Source organism: Podarcis vaucheri (genome assembly GCF_965113315.1).
Source record: "Podarcis vaucheri genome assembly, chromosome: 9".
In the NCBI taxonomy this organism is placed as follows: domain Eukaryota; kingdom Metazoa; phylum Chordata; class Lepidosauria; order Squamata; family Lacertidae; genus Podarcis; species Podarcis vaucheri.
Window position 1 is genome coordinate 1,560,001 of NC_138767.1, and position 11,569 is coordinate 1,571,569.

Below are 11,569 nucleotides of genomic sequence, written 5' to 3' on the forward strand. Positions count from 1 at the left end.
TTTTACTTGAGTAGAATGTGTGCTTTTATTTAAAATGCATCTCTGGGTTATTTGTGGGGCATAGGAATTCGTTCCTTTTTTTCTTCAAAATATAGTCTGGCCCCCCCACAAGGTCTAAGGGATGGTGGACTGCTGGAAAAGGTTGCTGACCCCTGCTCTAACCACTAGGGAGCCATCTCCCCCACCAATATTCTGGCTCCTCCCACCACCCAGGGCTCTCCCACTTCGCTGTCCCCACCGCCACCTCTTCCTTGGCTTGCTCCTCATGTCCCTGCGAGGAGGATGAATCAGGCAGCTGAAGCAACAGGAGACAGCCGAGAGTCCATAAATCTCCCGTAGTTCACACCTGCACAGGTACCTCACCTAGCTATTAACATGCTAATTAAGGAGAAATCGGCTCATCGAAACAAGCCGGGTTGAAAGGACTTGTTGACAAATTATTTTTCATTTTCTTGCATGTCAAACTGACATCTGAAAGGGGGAGGCGAGATTACGCAACGAGGAGAATTCCTGGTGACTCAGTCCGTGCCTATGGAGGACGGCTGTGTCTTCTGGATTCCATGCTTATGCGCTGGGAAGCTCCCAAGCACTTCTGCTCTTTGAAGATGAAAAAGGGAAGGATCAGAGTTGCCAAGGCATTTTTTTTATTTGGTCTTAATACATAAATAAATCTGGTTCCAGCTGGGGTTGGTGGTGGGAGCGACAGGGTGCAGGCTCGAGAAAGTGGGACCGATTTATTTATTTGATCAATTTCCTAAAACGCATTTTCAGCTGAAAATTCAGTGTGGCGCGAGCGAATTTTCATTCTGAAAGTGGGAGGAAAAAGTTTGAGAACCACTGCTCTGTGGTTTTTGTTGTTGTTTAGTCGTTTAGTCATGTCCGCCTCTTTGTGACCCCCTGGACCAGAGTACGCCAAGCACTCCTGTCTTCACTGCATCCCGCAGTTTGGTCAAACTCATGCTGGTAGCTTCAAGAACACTGTCCCACCATCTCTTCCTCTGTCGTCCCCTTCTCCTTGTGCCCTCCATCTTTCCCAACATCAGGGTCTTTTCCAGGGAGTCTTCTGTTCTCATGAGGTGGCCAAAGTCTTGGAGCCTCAGCTTCAGGATCTGTCATTCCAGTGAGCACTCAGGGCTGATTTCCTTAAGCATGAAGAGGTTGGATCTTCTTGCAGTCCATGGGACTCTCAAGTAAGCCAAACCACATCGCCTGCCTGGTGTGCATGTGCGCAGCTGGGGACATGCTTTTCCAACAGGGACAGAGGACCATGGGAAACTGCCTTTGACCAAGTCAGACATTTGTTAGGCGGCCTAAGTTAGTCTTCACCAACCAGCCGCCCTCCATGAGTTTTGGACTACATCTATCTCCCCATCAGCAGGGCTAGCCCAAGACATTTTGGCACCCGAGGTGAACCACAAAAAGGCACCCCCCTTCCTGCCAGGGAATAAAGGCTGATGGGAATTGTTGTATGAAGGCCACAGGAGTTTCCTTGGTTGGCGAAGATTGCCATAAGCTGAAGATGCAATGAGCAAAAGTAAAAAAAGCTGGAAAGTCACATTTTACCAAAGCAGCTGGCTCTTTCTCAAGGGCTGTAAATCCACCCCACTCAGCTCCCCCCCCTTTCTCAAAATTTGCCCTTGTGGATTTATCAGAACAAACACTCCATAAATTTATTTTCAGGGCTCCCTCCCCTCCTGGCGTTTGAAATCATGAGCATCTCAAGTTTACTGAAGGTGTATTTGGTTACACTAATGGAAACTAATTTATGACCCAAACAAGAGCCTCCATCCATTTTTTTCCTGCAGACTTCAGGCCATTTTTCTCTGCCAGCAGGAAAATAAATTAAACGCATCCCTGCTGTCGGATGTTGCTTGCTTGGGAAAAAATTAGCTGATAAAAACAGATTTAGCGCAACAGCCATGCTGCTAATTTGCTTTATGACTTCCTGTGTGCATGGAATAAATACTGCTTATCGTTATTTATATAGTGCCATCAGTGTACATGGCAATTAACAGAGAATGAGAGGAGAGAGGACTCTTAGACGTAGGAGCTTAACATGCAAACGGGGAGAAAAGTGAACAGTGAAAGGTTTTCCTCCCTCAGTCGTCACACTAGATCTCCAATGAAGCTGATTTTGGAAGATTGGGGATGGATAAAAGCAAATCACTGCACTTCCAACAGGAGGCAGAGATGGCCACCAACTTGGATGCTTTAAAAGTGGACAAATTCATGGGAGAAGAAGACCATCAATGGCTGCTAGAAGGGACGGCTATGTTGTGCCACCACATTTGGAGCAAGCCAGTGAGAGATTTTACTTTCTTGGGCTCCATGATCACTGCAGATGGTGACAGCAGTCATGAAATTAAAAGACGCCTGCTTCTTGGGAGAAAAGCAAAGACAAACCTAGACAGCATCTTAAAAAGCAGAGACATCACCTTGCCAACAAAGGTCTGTATAGTTAAAGCTAAGATTTTCCCAGTAGTGATGTATGGAAGTGAGAGCTGGACCATAAAGAAGGCTGATCGCTGAAGAATTGATGCTTTTGAATTCTGGTGCTGGAGGAGACTCTTGAGAGTCCCATGGACTGCAAGAAGATCGAACCTCTCCATTCTGAAGGAAATTACCCCTGAGTGCTCACTGGAAGGACAGATCCCGAAGCTGAGGCTCCAAGACTTTGGCCACCTCATGAGAAGAGAAGACTCCCTGGAAAAGACCCTGAGGTTGGGAAAGATGGAGGGCCCAAGGAGAAGGGGATGACAGAGGATGAGATGGTTGGACAGTGTTCTCAAAGAGACCAGCAAGAGCGTCCTCTGAGGCCCACCCCGCTTTCTCTCAGCTCCCTTCTCCTTCCAGCCCTTACTCCAGGGGTTCAAAGAAAGCTTCCCTTTGCTTCCAATTCATGTCCTGATTTAACTGATCCCCAAGGATGGCCTCCCCTCCAGCATAAGCCGCAAGCTGCCTTTTTTGAGCAGGGCCGACCCTTTTATCTGCTGACTGCAAGCTTCTCTAATTATGGCTTTGCTGCCTCTGGATCCCACCCCAGCCTGGGAGTTAACTCCTTCCTCTCCTCACCCACCTCCCTGGCCACCGAGCACTGATATGTCTCCAAAGCAGCCTTGGCATGACGCCAACCTTACTGGACTTTGCGCCTCCCCTTCTCCCAAGTCATTGCAGGGACAATGGAATGGGGGTTGTGGGTCTGAGAATAAACTGGGCCCAGGCACTTCAGCACCATGAGGTTGCGCGGTGCTGGATCTGGTGACCGACTCTAGGGTTGCGCGCTCATCTCACTCAAGTGGCCGTGAGCCGGCACGGTCCAAAGACACTTCCGGGTCACATGGCCAGCGTGACGAAGCTGCAGCTGGCGAGCCAACACCAGCACAGCACACGGAAATGCCGTTTACCTTCCCGCTATAAAGCGGTACCTATTTATCTACTTGCACTTGAGGGTGCTTTCGAACTGCTAGGTGGGCAGGAGCTGGGACCGAGCAGCGGGAGCTCACCCCGCCGCAGGATTCGAACCGCCGACCATACGATCAGCAAGTCCTAGGCACTGAGGTTTTACCCACAGCGCCACCCGCGTCCCAAATAATAAATTATTAAATGATAATAATAATAATAACCACCAAATGATTTGTTATTGGCCTTCTATGCCGCTGTCCCAAGGCCATTTACACATGAAATGATGGAGAACAACTAAGCACACAAGAGCATCTCCTGGTGAAATGATTTGGAGGTCAAGGTTAGCTATGAACCCTCTGGGCTTGGATCTGGAGAGGCAAAGCTCCTCAAGAGCACACACAGAGCTAGAGATGCCGGCCAAGTGCAAGGGAGCTCCTTAGTTGTGTGTTGAGATGCTGATCTGAGAACCAGCGAAAGCTGCAAGCTCAGAGTCCAAGCCTCAACTGCCCACATGCAACATGGAGACAACACTGGCCTAACTTACAGGGCTGTTGTTGCTGGAAGTATTTACATGGAGCATTTTAAATATTCTGGAGTGTTACATCCATTCTAAATATTATTGGGCTATGCAGCCAGTTTCCCTGGAAATTGCTTTCCTCGTTTGGTTTTTGCTGACACTTCCTGCGCACTCAGTGTTAAAGAAATGATCCAGGGTCTGGAAACTGAGCCTGATGATGAACAGTTGAAGGAGCTGGGTATGTTAAGCAAGGAAAAGAGGAGATAGGAGAGCTATCTTCAAAAATCTGAAGGGCTGCCACATGGAAGTTAAACCAGGAGAACCTCTCTCCGCAGCCACAGAGCTGTGCCCCAGCTAGGCATCTGAGAACGAGAGACATGCCAGAGCTTGCGGGATGAAGTGTGACATGTCATTTGCAGTCAAGAAATCAACAGATAATAAAAGAGCGATCCAGTCAGTTTTAGTGCCTTGTTGTCATTTTTAGAATGGGAAGGCCAAAAGGAGACAGATTTGATAATGACAGGCTAGCGAGCCAAAACTGGGTGGCTGGCTTAGAAGCTATTTTTTCATGTGACCTCGTTGGTCTCTTCATCATGTTCATAGCCTGTTCTTAGGTGTACCTGTTGACACACCTGAGCCTCTCTAGCTGTTTGCTCCAGGCTGGCTCTGATGAGCAAAAGTGTTAAGCCAGGAGAAGGAGCGGTCCTCACAGGATTTTAACGGAATGCCAGGGACGTTCTTGTAACCCAGCCGAAACGTTTTGTCCGGAGTAAAAATCGCAGGCTTTGCTAGTTTAGAGAAAAGATGAGTCAGAGGCGACATGATAGAAATTTATAAAATGATGTCTGGCATGGATAAAGTGGACAGAGAACATATCTTTCTCTCTCAACCCTAGAACTCTGTGGGGACCTCCAACGTAGCTGAATGTTGGGAGAACCAGGACAGACAAGAAAAAGGGCTTAGTCACAATTACCTTTCCCCCTGCACTTTCCAGACTCAGGTCTGCACTTAAAAACTCTGTGCCCAAGCATTTTTCCTTTGTCCCAAAGCTTTTCCTACGAAACCCCACTCTTTAGCACTCAATCAAAGCAAACATCCATTCGGGTTTTCCATGGACGTCCATTTGTTCCAATTGAGCATTAAAGAGCAGCTTTTTGTGGAGAAAGTTCCAGAGTAATACTACTGCTGCTACTACTACTAATGCCCTAGAACATGGAGCCTTAAATCGTGGACCATCCATGGAAAGAGCAAAAGAAAGGTCAATGTGGATAAACCCTGAATCAGCAGAGAGTGATGGATCTCGCTCTTGTAGGAGGCAGTTCTGGCATTCAACTCGGACAGCTTTAAAAGAGGATTGGTCAAATTCCTGGAGAACAAATTCAATATGCGAACCACTTTACACATCCAGCTGATAACGTTGCATATATGGAGAAGGAGAAAGAGTAAGGGACTCTTGCATATAGGTGAAAATGCCCCCCCCCACCTCTGCCCAACAGCATACGTGTTAGAAAATATGCTTTGAAAGGGTTGCCAAATGAAGAAAAACTTATTTGGCTTATCCTTCCTTTTTAGCAGCATTTCTAAAGTACAGTGGTACCCTGGTTCTCAAACTTAATCAATTTGAGAACTCCGGGCTGATTTCCTTAAGAATGGATAGGTTTGATCTTCTTGCAGTCAATGGGACTCTCAAGAGTCTCCTCCAGCACCAGAATTCAAAAGCATCCATTCTTCGGCGATCAGCCTTCTTGATGGTCCAGCTCTCACTTCCATACATCACTACTGGGAAAACCATGGCTTTAACTATATGGACCTTTGTTGGCAAGGTGATGTCTCTGCTTTTTAAGATGCTGTCTAGGCTTGTCATTGCTTTGTCCATGGAGTTTTCCTGGCAGGGATACTGGAGTGGCTTGCCAGTTCCTGCTCCAGGTGGATCATGTTTGGTCAAAACTCTCCACTATGACCTGTCCATCTTGGGTGGCCCTGCACGGCCTAGCTCATAGCTTCTCTGAGTTATTCCAGCCCCTTCGCCACGTCAAGGCAGTGATCCATGAAGGGGATGTCTCTGCTAGATGGCTTTAAAAGAAAATTGGACAAATTCATGGAGCGGAGGGCTATCAAGGGCTCCTAGCCAGGAGGGCTCTGTTCTGCCTCCACAGTTTCGATGTTTCTGAAGACCTGTTGCTGGAAGCCACAGAAGGGGAGAGAGCGCTGGTGCTTGGATCCTGCTTCCAGGTTTCCCATAATGGGCATCTGTTTGGCCACTGTGAGGCCAAGATTCTGGATCTGAGGGGGCCAAAGGCCTGATCCAGCAGGCTTTTCCAATGCTCTCTCTGCACCTCCTCAGCAAATGGAGAACGACTGTGCAAAACGGCACTTTCCCACCTCCAGCAGTGTCTTATTTTTAAAAGGTAGCCATTTCTGGAGCAGACATGAATCTTCAGAGAATTGCTCTCTCCACTGGATGGTCTTGCCTGGAGCTCCCTTTGCAGCAGCTCAGGAAGATGGGAAGAAATAACAAGTTTGGGAGAGGAACAAGAAAATGTTTTGCATTTGTGACATTCAGCCAAAGGGGATTGTCTGGTCTTTATGTAACAAGCTCAGGAGGCGCTTCTTAAAAGCTGACCCAAAAAGCACCCAGGGCACCCAGAGTTCATCCCAATGAAAAAAGGAGACGCAACTGGCCTTGTATTCAAGGTCCCCTAGCGGCATTTAGGAGACCCGTGCAAATTGTGTGTTGCATGAAGAAGACTTTCCTTTTATCTTCGCTGAATCTTCCAACATTCAGCTTCATATTGCCCTTTTTTTTTTAAAGAATGGGCCATTTTATTTCACATCTCACATTCCTGGGCTTTCTGTGGCCTTGAGGATGGGATCTCAAAGAGGTTGGATAGTCGCTGAGTTGAAACCCCCCACCTGAAAGCATTATTGCCCGTGTAGAAGAACTGAATATTAACTCATATGGGACACTTGAATCCAGAAGATTCCACCCTGATAAAAAGCACAGCATAATCTCCCTTGGGAAGAACTTGGAGAAGGGGGAGGGGACTAATTAATCTAATTTCCCAGGAGAACAGTGCCACCTACTGAACTATCGGAGGGAAGAACAAATATAGTCCATTGAACATGGCACCCTTTTTTTTTTTTTGCACAGTAATGCCTGTTGCAAGTACTGAGTTAATCAAACAACGCAGGTTTTTTTTTTGGGGGGGGGGCATACACAGAATCTGCTGTCCCACAACCCACATTTATAGACTGCTTCACAGCCCAAAGCCATTGAAGCTGAGTACAAAATAAAAAGAGCAGGATAAGATGCCTAAACGCAAGATACAAAAAGGATAAAACCATTCCAACGAAGTCTGAACGCAGTAATGCCACCTTCACAAGAATTCATAATGAATAAATGGCATGCTTTCCTTCGCCGGAGGATTTTCAACAGAGGTTGGATGGCCACCTGTCAGGGATGCTGTGATTCCTGCATTGTGGGGAATTGGACTGGAAGACCCTATGAGTTTATGGCACCAAAAGGACAGTAGTCAGTAAAAGTGTGGGAACCACTGATGTACTCTAAAGAGGGCAAATACGAAGAGTTTCAACTGTGACCCACAGTTAGGGCTCCCTCACAACTCTGCATGCCCTGTGCCTGGAAAGTATGGGTCTGAGCAGTTTTCTATTTCTCCCATGCTTTCTAGGTACGAGTTTCCTCTGGAAAACATGCTCTTTAGTGCTATATCAGAACAAATGTAGCTCAGGTTGCAAGAGCTACAACTGAGAGAAGGTGCCCTGCAGGCTAATGTCAGGTCTTTTCTTCACCTGCTCCCCTCACCTAGCAGCTAGGTAGGAGAACAATATTGTGAGAGCTGGAAGCTGGAGACACAGAGACCTGCTTTCTCCGTGCTGGATCCAAAGCAGTAACTAATGGAGAAGCCAGTTCTTTTGGGGGTGTTGATGCTGTGAGGTTGTTGATATGTGTAAATAAAACCACACATTCTAAAGACATCACAGTCTCTGCTGACCTTCATTCCAAGGAAACTGAACCTGGATAAACGTCTAGAAACCCTGGAATCTCTGGTTTTTCAATATGATTTTGCAAATATCCTTTAAACACCTTCCAGTCCTTGTCTATCTTCTCTTTTGGAATCCTTCAGAACGCCTATTAGAATAAATAAGTTCTGTTATAAATACTGAAATACTAAATAAGATGGATAACAATGTGTAACAGAAAAAGAAGCAGAAAGTTGGTTTAAAAGTGTGTGAAAGAAAGTAATAGAAGTGGAAAGAAATTGCAATGGAGTAGATTGGAAGTCTAACACAAGTGAGGGATGGTGGTGGGAAAAGGAAGTATGTGTGGGATTGAGTGTGGGTATGCATGAATATGCAGATATGCAGATGACACAACCTTGATGGCAGAAAGTGAGGAGGAATTAAAGAACCTTTTAATGAGGGTGAAAGAGGAGAGCGCAAAATATGGTCTGAAGCGCAACATCAAAAAAACGAAGATCATGGCCACTGGTCCCCTCACCTCCTGGCAAATAGAAGGCGAAGAAATGGAGGCAGTGAGAGATTTTACTTTCTTGGGCTCCATGATCACTGCAGATGGTGACAGAAGCCGCGAAATTAAAAGACGCCTGCTTCTTGGGAGAAAAGCAATGACAAACCTAGACAGCATCTTAAAAAGCAGAGACATCACCTTTGCCGACAAAGGTCCATATAGTTCAATGTTTCCCAACCACTGTTCCGCGGCACACTAGTTTGCCGCAAGATGTTGCCTGGTGTGCTGCGGGAAAAATTAAAAAAATTGAAAGATTTTTTTTTTTAAAAAAAGTCGAATTTTCGATTGGGGCACCGTCACTAGATGACCCCTGGGGTTCCCTCCCTCCCTCCCGCTCTGCGCCTCCCTCCTCCTCCTCCTCCTCCTCCGGGGAGGCCCTTCCTGGCTCTCGGCCAAGGCTTGGCGGCTGCCACTCACTCACTCGCTCGCCCACCCGTCCCTCCATCCCTGCACCTGGCCTCTCCCCCTCCGTCCCCGGCGCGGGGGCTGCCGGGATCCGTAGTCCCCTCGCCCTTGGGCTCTGCGCCCGCGCGGGGTGCGCGAACTACATTTCCCAGCGTGGCCTGGCGGGCCGGGCGTTTTGTTTGAAGCGCTCTTCTCCCGGCCATGGAATGAGCGCGGCGGCGGCGGCCGGGCGGGCAGGGGCTCTTCCGCGCAGACCCCGCACAGCCTGCCTGCGCCCCCGCGGAGATCGGGCGGCAGGATGGAGCCCGGGGATCCCCGCGGAGGCGGAGCGGCGGAGGCGGAGGCTGCCCCCCAGGTAGGGCTGCGTCGGGGGGTTTTATTTTTGCAATGCTGCATCCGCACCGGAGGGGACGCATCGGACCGCGGGGAGACCCCTTGGCGGGCGTGCAAGGCAATGCATGCGTGCAGGTGTTGCATGGAGTGCAGTGCAATGCAATGGCAACGCGGCGCCCTGCATGCATGCATGCAACTTCCACCGGCGCTCCGGACTTGGCAGGTGAGGGGGGTCCCCAGTGGGCAGCAGAGAGAGCCGGGAGGGCGAAGGGGAGCCGGGGGGGAGCAGCGCTGCTCCCCGAGCCGAGCCCAAGGGGAAACTTCGGCGTCGTTGCGCTGGGTGTTGGAAGTGGAGGCTGGCGGGGGCCCCTCACCTGCAAAACCTGCTCGCCTCTCATATATTTCGTGCATTGCATTCATCGCCCGCTTTCTCCTCCAAGGAGCTCCCGGAGGCGCGCGTGGTTCTCCCCGTGTTATCCTCGCAACAACAGCCCTGCGAGGTGGGTCAGGCGAGTGGCCCAAGGGAGCACCCAGGGATTGTCCTGGCCAGGTGGGGTGATTTGAACCCTGCTCTCTGCCCGGTCTTCGTACTCATTTAGCCCCCACATGTGCATGACTGTGCATGACTGAGGTTTTCCCCCCTCGTCTTGGCTATGGTGTGAGTCTGTGCTGTTAATTAATGGGGTTCTGCCTTCGGAGAAGATGAGCCAGCCCTCAAGGAGGTGATTATGTAATTTGCTAGCAATTCATGTCCCTCCCGGCGTGACGCTGCGCGCTGACGTCACGGGGCTGTAATGGTGGTGTGCCTCGAGATTTTTTTCATGAAACAAGTGTGCCTTTGCCCAAAAAAGGTTGGGAAACACTAATATAGTTAAAGCCATAGTTCTCCCAGTAGTGATGTATGGAAGTGAGAGCTGGACCATCAAGAAGGCTGATTGCCGAAGAATGGATGCTTTTGAATTCTGGTGCTGGAGGAGACTCTTGAGAGTCCCATGGACTGCAAGAAGACCCAACCTCTCCATTCTGAAGGAAATCAGCCCTGAGTGCTCACTGGAAGGCCAGATCCTGAAGCTGAGGCTCCAAGACTTTGGCCACCTCATGAGAAGAGAAGACTCCCTGGAAAAGACCCTGATGTTGGGAAAGATGGAGGGCACAAGGAGAAGGGGAGGAAGGAGGACGAGATGGTGGGACAGTGTTCTCGAAGCTACCAGCATGAGTCTGACCAAACTGCGGGAGGCAGTGGAAGACAGGAGTGCCTGGTGTGCTCTGGTCCATGGGGTCACGAAGAGTTGGACACGACTAAACGACTAAACAACAACAACAACATGTATTAATATTTTTAAGGACAGTATGAAATGTATGTTTGTTTGCATATTCGTAATGTGTATGTATTAATGTTGAATTATTTTAATAAAATAAATAAATTTAATTTTTTGAAAAAGAAAAAGAAACCCTGGAATCTTTCACTGCTTGGAGATTGGAGCCGAGCGCGGAACAAGATGTTAGAGCCTGGGTGACAAAAGGCACTGGGTCCTTCTCTCCCTGCTGAGCAATTCTGCAGCTTCTCTCGGGAACCTTCGGTCCCGCATAGGCAAAGTCCTGTCCTGGCAAATGCCAGAGGAAGAACTCAACAGCTTCTGCCTGCTGCAGTCTGTCACTGACAGACAGCGGTGTCTGGCCGGACTGTTTTCAATAAAAAAAGGTTCTTTTTTAGGGGAGAATCCAGGAAGATGTTTATACTAGCAGCAGCAAGAAGAAATTACCTCCAAATGGTGTCTTGTGTGAGTTGTATATCCTGGGAACATTGTTACCAGGGCATTTGAGGCAAGATAGGGAAGCAATACGAAAGCAATCAAGGCTTGTTTGGATACGGAGGGGCTGCTGTTATAAACAGATATGGACTCTAAAGCGCCTTGGGAAAATCTTTCTGAACCGTTGACTGGAACGAAGACGCCTTGGAACAACGTGAATGAAACCTAAGGTGAACTGGGGCTGCCATGCCTGGGGGACTTGGAGCAAATTTCTTAAAATGCCCCCCTGCTGTGGCCAGCTCTCTGTCCTGCGTTCTCCCAGGGCGCCCATTTCGAACAGGGGCTCTTCCTTAACCCAAGGACAGGCCGGCACCTCCCAAAATCATGAGAGGACCTTGGAGAAGAGCAGTGGTGGACTTTAGGCTCTCAAACGGCAGGAGTGCCTTGTGAGATGGTAAAATCTGGTGCCCCTGCCTCTTGTGTCCAGGGCAGCTGTTTACCAGCTCCATCTGGTATGCAGGATGAGACCTTCCCTGTCTGGCCAGATTGGTGCATGCTCTGGTTATCTCCCGCTTGGACTACTGCCATGCGCTCTACGTGGGGCTACCTTTG